Source organism: Camelus ferus, chromosome 2 (assembly GCF_009834535.1).
Source record: "Camelus ferus isolate YT-003-E chromosome 2, BCGSAC_Cfer_1.0, whole genome shotgun sequence".
Classification (NCBI taxonomy): Eukaryota; Metazoa; Chordata; class Mammalia; order Artiodactyla; family Camelidae; genus Camelus; species Camelus ferus.
In genome coordinates, this window is record NC_045697.1 from 76,347,802 (window position 1) to 76,365,894 (window position 18,093).

Consider the following 18,093-nt stretch of genomic DNA (forward strand, 5'->3'; position numbering starts at 1 on the left):
CTACCATCTACACATACAGGCCAGGGCACTTTTCAGCTCCTACTGAAGGAAGTAGTCTCATGTTGCCAGTCCACGGCACTTTCTTCTTTCTTCCTAGGCTTCTTCCATAAATATTTTCCGGACTAAAGCGTAACTGGATGACAGTGTCTCAGACATTCAGCAGTCTCCCCAGGGAGAGGTCTCTAAAGTCTACAGGCACAGGCAGCTTGATGTGGTCAGAGTGCAAGGCAACAAGTGTGGCCACGCTATGTGCCAACAAGATGGATGTGGGTGGACAGCTAGGCTCACCGCTTATTAGCTGTGTGATTTGGAGCAGACTGCTTTCCCTGTCCGAGCCTCCTTCTGTAGGGGTATAATACCTACCCAGTGGAATAGGGGAATTCCTTTGTAAAGCATATTTAGGATTTACTGTGTGCTAGGCACCATGCTTAAGTTTATTATTCATTATCTCACTTAATCCTCAAATAATCCTATGAATGAGGTATGACTATTAGCTCTAATTTAAAGATTTTAAAACGGGGAGGCCCAGGGAAGTTAAGTAATTTGTCCAAGGTCACACAGCAGTTGATAGGCAGAACCTTGAAAGTCCATGCCCTTAACCATTACTTGCATAATGGCCCACGGCAGAGCATTGGCCCTGGAGTGCGATTTGAATTAGAGGCTCAGGGAATTTATGCCCCTCTCCCCCCTCAGAAGAAGCTGAATTACTGTCCCCAGGCCTGGTGGCACTATCCACTGTACTAGAAGCAGAAAAAGAGGACAATAGCAAGCTACCGGGCCTATTATTTGCAAATTCGTCCTGAGCTTTGGCGATGGGTGTTTTTAGGTTTGAGTTGAGTTCAGAGACCTCCAAAATCAAAGAATAATCCCAAGTGCGGAGCAAACTCACGCCCGCACTGAAGACAAGGGTGGGAAACAGCAGCAGTGCAGCGTTGTTTGTGCAGCCCTCGTACCGGAGGAACACGTTGTTCTTACACTTTATAGCCGGCACAGCTGAGGCTGGAGCCGGGCGTGGGGCGGGCAGGACTCCTCCGCGGAGGCCCCCAGGCCCCCAGTTCCCCGGATCCCACCCACAGGACCGCGTTCAGCAGTGCTGCCCCAGGGGCAGGCAGAGCTGGCAGGGTCCCAGCCAAACAGCCTCAGTTCAAACCCTTCCCCGAGGGGCTCTAGGGTGTGGTGCTTTGCAGCGCCTCCTTTCTTTTTCCTCCCCTGGGATTTAGCTCTCAGAGCAAGAGCGTCGTCGGGCCTGCTCACATCAAAGAGGGAAGGCGGGCCTGCCTGCACAGGCGCCTGCCGCACACACAACACACACACACCACACTCAGCCACAGCACACATAATACACACCACACACACTTACATACCCCACATGTAACACACACACCACGCACTCATATACCTCAGATAGTACATACACATACCTCCAACTCGCGCATCACATACGCACACCACACACCAGATACTACGCATACCACATACACATAGCCCACGCACCCTACAGAGCACACATATCAAACCTCACTCCCTTTATTACATATGTACACATCACACACATAGCCTCCACATGCACCACACTTCACACGTAAAAATGCAACACATACACTACAGCACATTCATATCGCACCTCACATCTTGACATTATGCGTGCTCACACACTCCACACACACATATACAACACACATGCACCATATATACATGCACCACACACAACTCAGTCTCACATAGCACACACACACCATACACATAGATGCATCATACGCACACTCACATCACACACACCACACAGAAAAATACATGTACCACACACACTAGAGTACACACATACCAAACTTCACATTCTCACACCACACACACCACAGATGGATATACACATCACACCAGACCATATAGACACAACACTACAATCACATCACACACATACAAATACATACCACACGCATCACACACAAACCATATGTTCCATACACACACACACACACACTCACATACACAGAGTTTTGAGTTCATTCACATCTAAACTGCCGTCCCAACCCAACAATCATTCTGAGGAAAAGCCAGTCAGCCCCCAGGGGTTCTTTTTCTCTTCCTGGCAACATTATAGCCTTGTTGCTGGATAAATTAATTACAGAGTTGGAGAAACAGTTCAGCTCCCACCCACCAGCCCCCTTAAGTATCAACATTGTGGATCTATTTATGAACTTCAAAATCCAAGGTGTGATGTGCCTTGTCCCTGCACAGCCGACGCTCTGGCAGCGAGCAGGGTCCTTTCATGTGCGGAGACCCCCCCCACTTTGCAGCCTCATGTGGCCCGTGTCACCGCGGAGGGGACCCGGCGTACGATGGCTGCGCGGGTGCCCGCCTGCCCTGGGGCCGCAGGGGTCTCAGTGAGACGGGGAGGTGGTGTCTGCTCAGGGCAGACAGAGAAGAATCCTTCCTGCCGGCTTCCCTGACTCTTTGGTCAGATGGGGGGATGTGGCCTGACCGGGGACCCAAGTTCCAAGGCATGATTGTAACCGTGCTGTTGAGGCTATGGGAGTTATTTTGAGGATTGTTCAATTTTTGCAATTCCACAGACCAGGAAGTTCTCTCCTGTGCTGTCTTCTCTGATTAATGTCATCTACATGTTCATGCCGTGGGCCTCACTCAACCTGGGGGACTTCTTCTCTTTCCACCGCAGGTCTGCTGCCTGGAGGTTCTTCAGTGTTATTGGAAGGCTGTGTATCAACTGTCTAAACTGAACGCTGCTAAATCCACCTGTTTCCAAGGCAGGTGAGAAGCAGATGTGGCTGGTGGGACAAACACGCAGCCATCCCTGGTAAGCGAGTGAAACACCACTGGAGGAACCCAAGGCCTCTCTCTGCAGGGCCTGACATGCATCCATCCTGGTTCTCCTGGGGGCTGTTTCTATGTTCTCGGGGCCAGAACCTCTCCCAGAGACCCTTCTAACTTCCCCGGGTCGGGTCTCCCTGCAGAATCAGAGAGGGCAAGGGAGGGAAGGTGCCCTTTTCTCCACAGCTCTGTAGGGGGCGCGCTGCCAGGCAGGAGGCAAAATGTGGAGCCCAAGTGGGAGCCTGGAGCTGAGATGGTCTATTTGTTATCTTTGGTTCAGCACTTCAAAGGGCATTAGCTTTCATGAGGGGCCAAGTCATGACACCACCACCATGTAGATAATGCTTAAAGCAGCACCTTCTAGATCTGCCACACATGTGAGTGGGTGGTCATGGCAACTTGAAGGCGATCTGAAGTGGTGGGAGGAGAAATGTAGGGGAAGGAGCAGTAGGTAGCAGCGTTTTTTTGGCAGGTGAAAAAATTTGGAGAGAGTGTTGGAGGCGTCCTAGGGGCTGGTGGGGGACAGCAGGCTAGCAGGGTGGTCTGGGTAAAACTCAGGTCGGGAGCGGGGTGGTAGTTTGGTCAGCAACTTTCACTTCCCTGAGACGAGGTGCCTCCTTGATAAGCCATTTTCACTTCATTTCCAGTCATGTTTTCCCCTGGCCCACCTCCGTCAGCATTAATATAAGGTTTCAGTCTAATTGCCGCTACTTGAGATGTGTCCATCTCGAGCACAGGGAGTTGGGGGCCCCCAGAGAGGAGGCGGCCACATAAGTGTTCCAGTGTGAAGCCAGCCAGATGGCTCTTAAATGTCTGGTGAAGGAGCTCGGCCAGAAACCCCGCAGGAGATGGTTCCTGCCGCACGGCCTGGTCTGTGGTCACATTTCTGAATGCAGCCTCCCAAGAATTGTAGGGTGGGCTGAATAATCCTGCTTCCTGAGGGCGTGTATGTACCATGCAGCCCCTGATTTCAAGGAAAAACTCAGGAAATACGTGGTCCGAGGAGAAAGGAGCCTCAATAGGGTTTTTGTTGTTGTTATTTTGCAAGTATCTTGAAGTGAATGCCCACAAACTGCCCACACGATGAATAGCAGCATTCATCTCCCGGGGCCATGCGGTCAGAGCCGGGCCTGCTGGGAGACACTGCCCGCCTCGCCCTGGCTGCCTTCGGCTCCCCGCCACTCTTCCCTCACGGGGGCCCTGGGGGCTGCGAGCCCGAGGGGACAGGTAGATACCAAGAGCTTCTGCGCTCTGATCCCTGCTCTGACGCTGTCTCCTCTGGGCCTGGGGCTATTTGCTTGGCTTCTTCACCTCAGTTTCTTGATCCATCAAATGGGGATAATGGTGTTTACTTACTTGCCTCATGAGTATTATGGGGATTAATTACTCTTTGTAAAGTGCTTTGAAGATGAAAAGCGTGAGGTGGCATCATCATTATTATTATGAAATTTCTTCCACTGCTACCCGCCAGGTTCTGCCCGACTGAAGAGTATGTTTCAACCTGGGTTCCAAATGAGACCCTCCACATGCACATGTGCATGTACACACGCATGCACACACAGCCTCAGTGGGATATCTGGAGGTGGAGAACGAAAGAAACCACTTTCCCCTAGAAAAGGGCCTTTCCTATTTATGGGGTGATGGCCGTCATGGGATCTGGCCGTGAGAAGGGGCAGTGCCCAGTGACCCCAGGATACAGAGTGCTCTACTATGTATATGATTCAGCAGGAGCAAAGCCACTCCTACTTCAACCCTGTGCTCATGGTGTATAATGTAATGATGCTTTCTTACAGAGAATTTTTCTTTCCTCTCGTGATACGAGAAACATAACCAGTTGGATATGTAAAATCCATCTTCTGCCTTATCTTCACTGAGACGATGTGCCTCTGCCAAACTGCCTTCCATCAGGGGCCAGGGAAAACAAAGAACATTCTCAGAATTTCAAAGTCTCCTGAAATACATTAGATCACCTCTCTTCTCCAGTGAGTATGAGCTCACTTTCTGGAACATCTAGAGACAGAAAAAAAGTTTTGTCAAACTGCCTTTTATTGGGGTTCTGGTAACGTCCCTTGGCTGATTGTGGAAATGGTTTTCTCATTGTCTGTATCTGTATCTGGTTAAACAATGGTGTGTCCAGCAGGTTGTGCCTGTTAATGGGGCTGAGCGTGTGGGGACATCTGGGGCAAGACTGCTAAAGAAAGAACGGTCTAATGGGGAAGAAATCTGTTGCCTTAGGATCTACACCTGACCCTATGGATGCTTTCCTCAGAAGTTCTAAGATTCTGGTATAGCATATACAAAATATACCTAAGTCTAATTTTGCTACGAAAGAAGAGGAGGCAGCATCCCAAATTCCAGAAGATACCATTTATGATAATGCTGTTTATTTATGTAATGATCAGGATACTTCTTTTCCTAGTAGAGTAATTATACCTGGGAGGTCAGGAGGTAACTATGCAAATTACCCTGAGGGCAAAACACCAGGTGGGGAAAAAGCCAACTCAAATTATTTATTCAAGTGGAATGTACGAAGTCTTCCCATTTCATGTCAGATTGTGTTTCTGAAAGAGGGGGTTGAAAACCCAAATGCTGTAAGTCAAATGTGATTTTTAAATAGAAACAATGCTGTAACAAGGAGTTATGTCCCTGCTTACAGGTGTAATGGCCAATTTGGTTTCTTTGTCACAAAAGTAATTCATGTTCGTTACTTTAAAAATTAAATAAGAAAAAAGAAAAGATACTTTACATTTAAAGTATCCAAAATCCTTCTGTCTAAAGGTAACCACTGTTAATGTCTCAGTACGACTGTTCTTCAAGAACTGAGATGTATATTAAAAAAAAGAACAATATTGAACATAAGGTTTAGTAACCTCTTTTATACACTTAATATAACACTTTTCCACAGCAATAAAATACATGTATATTGGTGTGGATTGGTATAACATATTGTCATATGCTTCCTGGCTATATATATAAAATTTTTTCTGATTTGACTTTTCCTGTTCATGTTCCAAGTCCATATGTCTCAAATGAGGAATTCATTTTATTATTATTATCACCATCATTAATTTGTTAGAGTTTTTTAAATGAAGACATAAATAGTGCTCTTAACTTATAATTTTGTTTATGGCATTTCATTTCATTTTGACTTAAGAGAGAAATGTTTAAATTTTATATAATCATATCCATAAGTCTTTTCCTTGATAATTTTTGTCTTGGTATTATGCTCAGAAAACTTCCCTATACTCCAAAATTATGTAAATATTCACCAATAGCTTAGCTTAGAAGTATGTGTGTGCTTAGTTCTTCTGAAATTATTTGTGTGTCTTGTGAGCACATTAGAAATACTTGGTTATTTTTTTGGAAAGAGTTCCAGAAATGTCTTTCTGTTTTGCCATTTTTTCATTTCCATTTTTCTTTCCTTTTTTCCTTTTTTTTTTTTCTTTTTTTCCTGAGTAGGAAAAAGCAGGGTTTATGTTATTTGGCCGTCCGTGACCATTCTAAGGCTCTTGGACTTCCGTTTCATTAGCACTCCCTGCCTCCCTTTTACAGCAATGATGTCACACAATTATATCTGTCCTGAAGCTGCACAACTCATTCCCTATTTGTAGAGCAGTGTCACCTCCTGATCGCTCCGCATGTTGTCACAACATATCAATATGCCTTCAAAGTCTCTTTCAGTACCCAAACTTGAGACTCGATTTGAATCCTGAATCCATGAAACAGAAAAAAATTTCTACTCTTGGCCACGCTTAGTACCTCAGCAATCAGTCGTCATTCTCAGAGCACTACTCTGTCCCCGACTGTGGATTCCAGTCTTGACCCCTCCTTCCTAGCTGGGAGGTCTGGAGCACATTCATTTATTCTCTCTGAACCTCAGTTTCCCCATCTGTAAAATGGGACTAATAATAACCTTCTTTGGCTACTTCACAACTTTATTGTAAGGAGTCAAAGAGATCATGGTTGTAAAAGTGTTTAGTAAGCTGTAAAGTAATATATAAACACAAGGTGTTATTATTTCCCTTTTATTTGACATTATAAAGGATTGAATATAATGTGTGACTGTCAACTAATAAGGATCTTTTTTTAAAAGATGCCAGACTATTAATACCGAAATAAATGCAGTCCTTTCAGTAGGCCTCAAATTAACTTCTACGTTGTCATCCATGCTCAGAATATGTTTTTAATTTCCTTTGTCTCTGAGATAGTCATAGACATCCTCCCTCGGTGGGGTGTTTTCTGTCTTGTTCACCTACCTCACCTTTCCTGCCCACCCTCCTCTTTTCCTTGAACCTCCTGCTCAGAGGCCTCTGCAGGGGACAGAAGCCACAGTAGGAGATCTCATGGAAGGGAGACTCACGGGTGGCAGCCTCAGATTGAAGCTGGCTCCCAGGAAGGGGGCTGGCTAGAACACATTATATGTTGTTTGCTGCTGGTCTGTCCTTAGGATATAGGCAGGTACATGGAGCCAGGAATCATCAGCAGGCAAATCTCACTCTCCACTGAGGTCTGTCCATTCAGTCCCACCCAGGAGCACCTGTAGAACTGTAGAGGCTGCACTGGACTAAAAGTCAACAACCCGAGTTCTGGTTCTGGTTCTGCAATAAACAGCTGAATGACTGAGCTACGCTGGTTTTAGTTTCCACGTTCTCACAATAAGGACACTGAAGGTGTTTAAGGTCCCTTTTACCTTGAAAACTCGAGGATTTCAACAGCCTTCCTCACAATGGTTTTGTGGAGGTTCAGACCTTTTCCAAGCTCTACAACTTTGGGCAAGTTGTTTAACCTGAGTCTCCATTTCTTCATCTTTAAAATAAGGAAAGTGCCTACTATATAGGGCTTTTTTGGATGAGAATTAATTGATAAAGTACAACTAAAAGCATTTGGCACAGAGTAAGTGTTCGATAAACCTTAAATATAATTTCATTCTCTCCATTTTACTATTCTCAAGGAGTGAAAACTACTCTAAATTGCTTCTTAAGCTTAGTCCTTAAAGGTTAATATTACTGTTGCTAATATTGTATCCTCATTATAGACTGAGTGTGCTCCCCCTCCACAGTTCATATGTTAAAGCCCCAAACTCCAGTGTGATGGTATTTGGAGGTGGGGCCTTAGAGAAGTAAGTAGATTAGATGAGGTCATGAGGGTGGGACCCCTATGATGAGATTAGTGCCCTTATAGGAAGAACAAGAGACCTAAGCTCCCTCTGCCCCTAGGATGTGAAGATACAGAGCGAAGGTGACTATCTACACACCAGGAGACAGTGTTCTACTCAGGGAAGTGCTAGGAATTTGGGGGAATAATTAAAACTAATCTTCATAGTACTGTGGTGGTCTATCTATCTATCGATCTCTATGCTTTGTCAAAACCCAGAAAACTTCACAGTACATAGTGAACATTAATATATGCAAATTTTAAACATTAAGAAGAGGTCAAGAGATCTCAAGATAGAATGTAGCCTCTGACAAAATAATATAACTGTATCACAGACACATGTGGTAACCTTGCTGAAGTGGGAATAGAGAAAAAGCTGTTGACCTAAGTAACTTTGGAAAACAGTGTTTTAACTGGAAACTGTTAAGTCAAAAAACTTAAGGAACTGAGTATAAGCGCTGTATTCTAGTTGGTAAAGTTGCTTCTCCTGTGGTTTGGTTTAACAGTTTTGAAACTGCTGTACATGTTTACTGGAGTTGAACAAATAAACAGATACCAGGTATTAGAAGCCAAGTTTCTTACGGTTGGAGAGAGAGGTAAGAGATAAGCAAAAGGGAAAGGCTAGAATAAACCTTATAGTAATGGTTTAGAGTTGGAGACATTCATGAGAACTGATGTTTAGCTCAATGCAAGTACAGATGAATAAGTACAGGAATAATTATCGTTGTGCGTATACATGGGTCAGTACACATACATATAGCTCCCAGCTCCTTCCACTGCAGGGTTCTAGAAGCAATGGCACCACAGTAGCAATGAACACACCTGTCACTCAGATCTTGGTTTCTGATACAATTCTCAAAAAAAAAAAAAAAAAGGAACCAGAGCTCCCAGGAGAAATGACTGATTCCACAGCTTGGACAGGAAATATACGAAATGATCCTGGAACATTTTTTCAGTGCCATGAAGTAAAAAAACTACTCAAAAAACCAAAGGATTGGGGCACATCAAAGAGATACGGATGGCCAAAACTTTAATAATCTGAGCAATAAAATAAATAATGCAGTGCTGGATTATAACTCAAAGTTTAAAATAGGTAGCCTTGGATCCATCCTGATATAAATAAGTGATGGAAAAACAAATAAATGAAGAAGAGACAAATCTCCCACGCAGAAGAATTCCCAATAATTTGCATAGATTCTCCTCCCTCAAGGTGGTGGAGCTTGACCCTGTACCTCCTGAGTGAGCTGTGCTTTGTGACTTGCTTCCGAAGAGAAGAGTATGAAAAGAGGGGAAAAGTAACCTGACAGTAAAGAAACCTGGCAAACACTACTTCAGCCAGGTGATCAAAGTTACCATTATCAGTGATGAGTCCTGTCGAAGTATGTACTCCTGATATGATGTGAGGAAAATAAAACTTCACCTCCATGGTCTTCCTCCTCAAAACCCACAATCCTAGCCTGACCATGGAAAAAAACTCAGACAAGTCCAAGTTCTTGGGCATTCTACAAAATACCTGACCACAGCTCCTTTCATGTCAAGGCCATGAAAAAAAAAAAAACAAAAAACAAGAAAAGTCTGAGAAATTGTCACAACCAAGAGGAGAACAAGGAAACAGGAAAACTAAATGTAATGTGGCTTCCTAAAGGGAGTCCTGAGCAGAAAAAGGATATTAGGGAAAATTAAGCGAAATCTGAATAAAGTATGGATTTTAGTCAATGACAATGTATCAGTGTGTTTGATTAGTTGTGACAAAGGTACCCTAGTCATGTTAAGATGTCAGCAAGGGAGGACATGGGTGAAGAGTATATGGAAATATTTTAATAATCTTTGCAACTTCTCTGTAAATGATTCCAAACTGAAACATTTATTTAAATTTAAAAACATATTGAAGAAAAATATTAACCACATAGGACATATTATAAAACAGCCTGTCCAGATTGATCCCAATTTCCTATAACTGATACATGAGTGTTCACCAGAGGAAAGCCAAGTGTGTGCGTGTGTACCCTCAGAAATGTGGCTTCTCCTTTCTGCTTTTCTGTATTTCTCAAATGCTGTCTTTTATAACAAACAGATATTATTTAAATCATTTTTAAAGTTATACTCAAATAAATAGGAGACCATGAAAGAGAGCAGCGGGAAGAGGGAGGTGAGCTACTCCTGGGAGAGCAGAGGCTGCTCTTCTTCAGATCAGCATCTTCAGTGTGACTCTGGAGAGAGACAGAGAAGCCCGAACAGGAGGTGAGTCCTTCAGTCTCTGTGATGATCATTCTTGAGTCACAGTCAAAGAACAGTCCCATCTTTCATTTTGCTACAGTAAGAAAACTGAGATGAAATGCCGCCAGCAAGGCCACACGAGAGGTTAGCGCGTTAAGCCATCCCGATGTTTCATCTGGGCTATGCAGTGTTTCAAGGTGACTTGAATGTGAATACCTTTAGGTGAGCCCTCTTCTCTGTTCTGACTCTCACGAGCTCCGTTGTGGAAGCATGTATTTGGGATCCATGCTTTAGGTAAAGTAGCCGAAAGGAAGACCTGTGTATAGGCTTAGGAGTTCTGAGATTCAGTAGGGGAAAAAAGGCAACCGCTCTTTCGATTCAAGGAGGGAAGAAAGGGGAAGTCCTTGTCCCAGTGGGTTAATTTCTGGCTAGAGCCAGCATGAATCCAGCAGGATCTGTGTGTGTCACCCTCTCCCTGAACAGAGCCCAGGGAACTGTGCAGCGCACAGACTGTGCGGCCATATGCAGCAGCTCTGACTCTCCATCTGTATCGTATTATTAAAATCATGTACTTAATAATGTTGCTTAACGTCCTGTTTTAATAAGGTGTGGTTTTGAGTCACGTCTCAATTCAAAACGCCTCTCAGTCAACATGACCACTACCGTGGCCCCATAATATTTACTGACCATTGGCTACAGCCCAGACTCCATGTTTTCTCATTTGTTTCTTATACTGGCCCTAACCAAAAGTTCTAATGTTATCCCCACATTACAGATGAGCAAATAGAGATGTGGGGAAGTTGAGTAATTTGCCCAAGATCACACTGTGGGGCAGGGATCTGAATCCAGCCAGTCTGACTCCAGAGCCCAACTTCTTAACCACCAACTATGTGACTTCTCACAAACTCTGCTTCCTCTCTTCTGCCGTATACAGTGCAATACCAGCTTCCACCTCGGCAGCAGGGAACCCTTTCTGAGGTGCAGTATGCTTATGAAGACACTGAAGTTGACTATTTTGCCTCATTTAGAAATAATTGCTATTTTAATCTATATGAGTCACTGATTTTCCTGTATTAATAAATTATTACATATAATTTTGAATATTATCACTAATAACTTCTTCGTTCATTTACTTAAAAGTAACTATTTTGTGACCTCTCATTTTTCCTCTGTGCTAATTTGCTTTTCACATTACATTCTTTTCTTTTTTTTTAATTTAAGTATAGTTGATTTATAGTATTGTGTTAGTTCCTGGTGTACAGCATAGCAATTCAGTTATACACATATACATACTCTTTTTCATTACAGGTTACTATACATTGTTTTCTTGACTGTTTTCAATAAATGCAGTATTTCAGCATTTGTCGTGCATGATTTTTTATGCAGTGGTTTATAGACAGAGGTCAGTGTTTAAAATGTCATATCATCATAGTTGTCTCTTTTGTCATAAGCATTGAAGCAGATATTTTTAACAGTTAGGGCTCTGGCAAAACTTTGGCTATTTGGATGCTAATTTATATTAAAATCTATTAGTTGATATTCCTATTGAATCACCTCCTGCAATGGGCAGCATAATCAAATGGATTTGCAAAGAGAACATATTGATGCACAGATGGTTTTTTTGGTCTCTCTCAGGGAAGTCAAGTGCTTAGGGAAAACTAGAGAATTATAGTATTTGAAGGGAGAAAAAGGAGTTGTGTCCAAGAAAACAGTGTCAAAGCTGTTGGATTTGGTCCCTAAAGCAGCAAGCCTACAAAGGTTTCCTTGGGTCAGAGTCAAGGGCAAGAATTCCTATGATGGCTGCATTTATATTCTCTTTCGTGCAGGACAAGTGCTGCTACCAAAAATACAGCTTTGCTTCTCAAGCTATCAAAAAATGAAGACCTTTCCTCTCCTCGGTGAACACATCCTCCATGAATGAGCTGAACACATCCCACAACTTCCCTCAGATCTGCATCTCCGGATGAGGTCTCTCTCCTGAAACCCAGCCCTGTGCCCAGTGTTCACTGGGTACCTTCACTCGGGTGCCTTATTGGAGCCTCAGATTCTTCCAACACTAGGCTGGTCATCACCATCTCACCCCCACCCACGTGACAGTAACAACCACAACAAGCACAGCCACAAGTCAACCCTACCTTGTGTTTTTCCCTCTTAAGTCCTGCAAAAGCCAACCACCTGAATTAGGCCCTTCCTTCAATCTACAAATACAGCTGATTACCAACTCATAGAGATTCTGTTTCTTCACTGTCTCGCACATCCATCCCTGTCTCTCACTCCCAGGCCTGTCTTGTGTGCCTTTCCTTCCTGCGTTGACTGTGGGCACCTCAATCAACAGTGTCTAACTTACAGCTAAAACATTTCTTAGGTCCCTAATGCCCCTCATCCACATAGTGCCCAACCAAATGTCCATTTTGGGGAAGAATAAGAAATTAACGAAATGCTATAGAGTTAATACTTAGGAAATGTGCTCATTTTGGTCATTTGAATCCAAAGTGGAGAGATTCTGCTTCCTGGTACTGTGACCCTCCCACCTAAAGCTTTATAAGACTTTTGGAGCTTTTCTTGGATTCATCTGAAAAAAAATTTCCTTAAACTTTGTGACTCTCTGAAAGTTAAATTTCAAGTATGTGCATTTATTTTTAAAGCACTTTAATCATCTGTGCTTCCTGAAAAGGCAATTTTTATCGAACTCTTCAGACTCCAGGCCATTAGGTCTGGAGTTTCTCTAACAACCTCCATCAGCCAGTTCAGAGGTAGAATTAGGCCCTGATTGCTGTAAGGTATCCATTGCATACACTGAACTAACTGCTATGTACCGTCCAGAATGACACTAGCTCGCTGCCATCCTTGGGAGAACTGAGAATAGAGTCACACACATCATTTTCTATTTTATGGTTCATGAGAGGAACCCCAGTGAAGACAAGCTTCAGGGTCTCAGAAGAGGCCTTAGAAAAAGTTTCTCATAGTCTGACCAGAGATTGTGATTCTCAGTCTCATCTTTCCCTGATCAGTTCCTCCATTCACCGCCTCCTGCCCCAGAAAGCAAGAACCCCCACTAGAAACCCCACGGGTAGGACGCCAGCAGAATATTCTTCTTGCTCTTTATCTTCTAAGTCCTCTTTAAATACTCGACCAGTATTTAGCCTCAGAATTAGAAATTTAGGGAAAATAAAAACCAAAACCCTGCAACCTTTACTTCATTTTGAAACTCTTTTTGCGAGGAACTAGGCTGGCATGAAAAGAACAGGCGTCATGGAAAGCTGGGTTTTCTTTTGCTTCTCTTTGAGGAGGAATGGTTAAGAACTGTGATGGCAGACATGAAAGTAAGCCCAGGCCTTTACAACTGGCCGCCTGTGAAAGACCCTTCCTTGACCTCTGTTCCCTAGGAAGAGGAAGGTTGCTAACAGGAATATTACAAGTTTCCATTCATGAAATGTCTCTCCAACCAAACCATGTATGATGACAACCAGTGGGTGGAAAAATTTTCCCCAAATCGGGACTGGCTATCCGGCCTCCAGATTACTTCACTGCATGCCGAAAGGTTATCTGTGAGGAACTAGGAAAGGAAGTGTATTTGAAAACATCACTGGGACTTGTATACAACATCTTAAGGTGTTTGATCCTTTTATGAACTGTTGACAGCTTTTTGCCATTGAAGTCTATGTGAGAGTTGCCAGCCAAGCAAAAGGAGGAAGTAGGGCCGGCATGCTTGACCAAAGGACCCCTGAGAGCTGTTTAGATCACAAGACATGAGACGGAGAGAGGGAATGACCTAGAATTCCAAGAAGAGCTTGGACAGCTGGGTAAGCAGTTTTAACATGACCTATTTTGGCCATCCAAATGTTTCCCTTTGACTGTGATGTCCTTTTCACGTCCAGAATCCTCTTCATTCATTCAAGGATCCACACAAATGGCAATTCCCAGAGCACTCAGAGAGGTCTGTAGTAGCTGAAGATTATTAATAATCATGCCAGGGCACTGAATCAGTAAATGCACTTAATCAGGCCATCACCAAGCAAACTCACAGATCGTCACAGAACACACTCATTTGAGTTTCTTACTGGCCATGACAGTTGCTTCATTGGGATAGTAACTCAGCTGAAGTGTCACATATTTGCTCCTACTCTAGCTAGGCTGTCTTTCCCCAGCTCCTGGTGGGTCTGTCTGTCTATACTTCACAAAGTTCTAAGTATTTCTGGGAAACGTTATCGATAATGGCTGCTCTCCTATGCTGTCCCTTGCAGGGAAGGGTTCTGGGTTGCGGCCCCTGCTGGAGACTCAGTCACTGGTATTAGATTAACAAGCCATGAGTGGGAGGCCCTTAGTTTAAAAAAGAGTATGTCAGAGTCATGCTCAGTCCTGACTCTAGTAAATCTAGTGGATACTTTTAAATCAGTAATAATGCAGAGTTATTAGTATGGAGAAAAAGAATCTTTTCCCAAACCCTTGCATCAACCACTCCTACTCGAGTTAATCTTGGTCTCCACCCTCTCCTCACTGCTCCCCTTTCATAGCCAGCTCATCTTTCCAACACAGGTTTTGTGTTTCTCCTGCAGCTCAGCTCACAGCTCAGACTCTACATAATACCCATCTCTTTCCCACACCTCTCTCCTTAGCTCCTTCCAAAACTTGACCTTGCATCATCCTAGTTGTCTGAGTTATGTGCCCATTAGTGATGAGTTCCATATAAATAAATGTAAACACACACCTCCTTTCCATTGGTGTCCCTGGTCACTGTTGTCACCACACTGTGCCCTTTTACCAGCCAGACCATATCATGGCAGGATAATTCTGTTTGTGCTATAAATTCTATAATCTTATGAGAATCAATAGCTTAAAAATCATATTGTAATAGTCATGCCGATGCTATAGATAGCCAACAACAGCACAGTTAATAAATGACTCTTCTAGAAGCTTATGGTCCATCTGACATTCATGATTTGGAGAAGGGGGTCATGAATTCTTCATTGTCAAGTCTATGTTGCAACCACCTGACCACATTCAACAGGCATAGAGTTTCTTAGAAAAGCCTGATTTCCTTCCCAAACAATCTGCTTTAAAAAAAAATTATTTCTTTTGCTTCATTCAATAGGCCTCCAATTATGTTTATTTTTTAAATAAGTTTGACTCATTTTCATAAATTGCTTGATCATTTCTTTCAAGTTAGTAAGGAGTTTCTGTGCTTTGAAGTAGAGTTTTTAGTTTTCTGGTTCCCCTTCAGGATATGACAAACTACTACATTGTCTCGAGAATTGGGGATAAATTGGTTCGGAGGCCAAACAAGCCTCAGGGACATGATTTCTAAATAACAATTCCCATGTGAATGCTCCTGCAGCATTTCCCTTTTACTCATGTTTTTGTGTGGGTCTTTTTGTTGTGGTCTAGACTGGGGCAACAGTGAAAGAGTAGATCCAGATGTGAAATATATCTTTTGAAACTGATGTAGCCACACACACACACACACACACACACACACACACACACACAAATATATATACGTATATGTAGTTAAAGATCCCCGGATAAGAAAAGGAGCAGGGAAGGGACTCTAGCCTTACGGATCTAACAATCAAACAGCTTCTTTATGAAAATTCATCTCCTCTATTGCACAAATGATGAGTTTGGCAGATTTTTAGTTTTAAGTTATTGAATTGTGGATCTTAATTTCTGTGGTTTGAGAGATAGTGTGTCATAGGGGAGAAAAGCAAGAACTTTGAAGTCAACAGATCTGAGCTTGGGCCTGACATTAGCTCTTGACCTTGAACTAGTAATTTTCCTCCCCTGAATTTCAGCTTCTCCATAAAGCAGAAATAACAAAATCTACTTGACAGGGTCATTGTGCAAAGCACAGTCTGGGCCCACTTAGAGTGCTCCACAGCTCATAAGCAGCTAAGAAGCCTCCTCTGGCCTGTCCCATCCCTAGAGATCACCCCCTGGGCTGTGGCTACTCTTTCTGGTCAAGGGCACAATGGTGCCCTCTGTCAGCGAGGCAGTGGACCCAAAGGCAGGAAGTTTTCGCCGCTTTCAGATTTAGCCAGGTTTGTTACTAAGTGTCTCAACAACAGAGCAGTCTGTATCCTTGTGTGATACTCGGTACCCCGTGGATGTTTAATTTACAAGAGTGTCAACCAAGCGACTAGACCTAGTGGGTGAGGTGGGCAATCAATGCACAGTCTCCTACTAGGTTTATAAACTCCATGGGGCAGGTACTGTCTATGTTTTACTTACCGCTCTTTCTCTAGAACTTAGCATGGTTCCCCAGCCAGGGTAGTCAAAAATGAATATTTTGTTGAATGACTGAGTCAGTGAGTCCAGCCACAACCTAAGAAGATGGCATGACTTGCTCTTTGACATGTTTTGCCTATGAAGGAATGAGGAATTCTCTTGAAAATTCACTCCTGCACGTTAGCGTAGGGTCCGGGAAGGAGACTGTTGATGGTCTTCTACCCCGAATACGGCTGGTGGTTTTTTTTTCCCACTCAGTGTTACTGGGTAGACCAGTGTTTCTATTTTTACTTTGAGGCAAAACATGGGTTACAACCTCTTAGGTTTTTACCTTCTTTCCAAACCCAATCATCACGACCTCACTTCCTGACTCTAGTTCACTAGGAACAGGAGCAGTAAAAGTCGACTTCAGATGAGACAAATTCTGCGCTGGTCACCATCGGAGAACGCTGATTGAAATATCTGGTGTGATGGGAACACTGGTGGTTCTTGGGCTACTGAATGAATGGAGTATTTTCAGTCTGGAATAAGGGACCCATGTCAGAGGGCACTGGCAAGAACTAATGTTTTCAATGTTCCCGACGGTACCCCCAGCCAGGATGGGTGTAACTGAGTCAGAGGCCAGAAGAGCCGGAGGAAAAGGAAGGAAGCAGGGTGTGTTAGCCACATGACTAAAGTGATAGGGAATATGGTTCTTAAGCAGGAAAAGACGTGTAGGCTGGACAAAAATGTAAACACTGGTGGCGTTTGGAATATTCAGGAGGGCTGGGAATAAAAAGCTCTGTGAGTCTGGTGAAAAGAAAGGCTGGCTTTGATGTGGAGCAGACTTTTCAAGTGTAGCGGGGTTGCCATCTCTTGTGGTTGCCAAAAGAATATTTAAAGGAAAAGTAGGGTGTTTTTTGCTGATGGGTGTCCTGCAGGTGGAGAATCCTAAGTGTCTTCAAGTTGAAGAAGAAGCCACCATTAAGAATCAAATGGAACCAACAAGTCCGGTCAACAGCCACCAAATGCTACCAGGCTGTTTTGGCCACCACTCGACCTCCGGTTTGATGCCTAACACCTTCCCCGACAGCGGATAAAGCTGCGGAGGCTGGGAGGTGCCACTCGCCAGTTGAAATGAGGGCAGTTGGGTGGGTTATTCTCACTCCTAGAGCTGATCATCCCTCGTGGGGAATCAGGGAAGAAGCATGACCTTGCAGCGAGAAAGCTGGGAAGTTCGGTAGGAAGTCCATTTTGGGGCTCTCTTCACATCTGCCTGAGCAGGACTGTACTTGGGTGAGTGAACAAGAGAAAAGAGCCCAGCCCTGGGATTCAGGGGGCCTGGGTTTTCGTGCGACTCACTCACTCACTCACTTGCCAGCTGTGTGACTTAGGACAGATCGTTAGGCCTTCGTGCACCTTGGTTTCCGCACAGGGGCAGAGCTGGTTAACCAGTATGGACTCTTACGTTTCAAACCTCCATGATTCCACGGTTCACACGTGAGTCATAGGCTAAGTTCCACTCTTGCTTTTTTTGTATAACTTTGGGCAAGTTAGTGTCTCAGTTTCCCCACCTGTAAAACTGAGTTAATCATACTAGTTTTACGGTATTTTAAGAACTCACAGATGAAAGGTACTATGCAAGTATGAGCTACTATCAAAGCCTTGAAGGCAATTACAGCTCTTTAA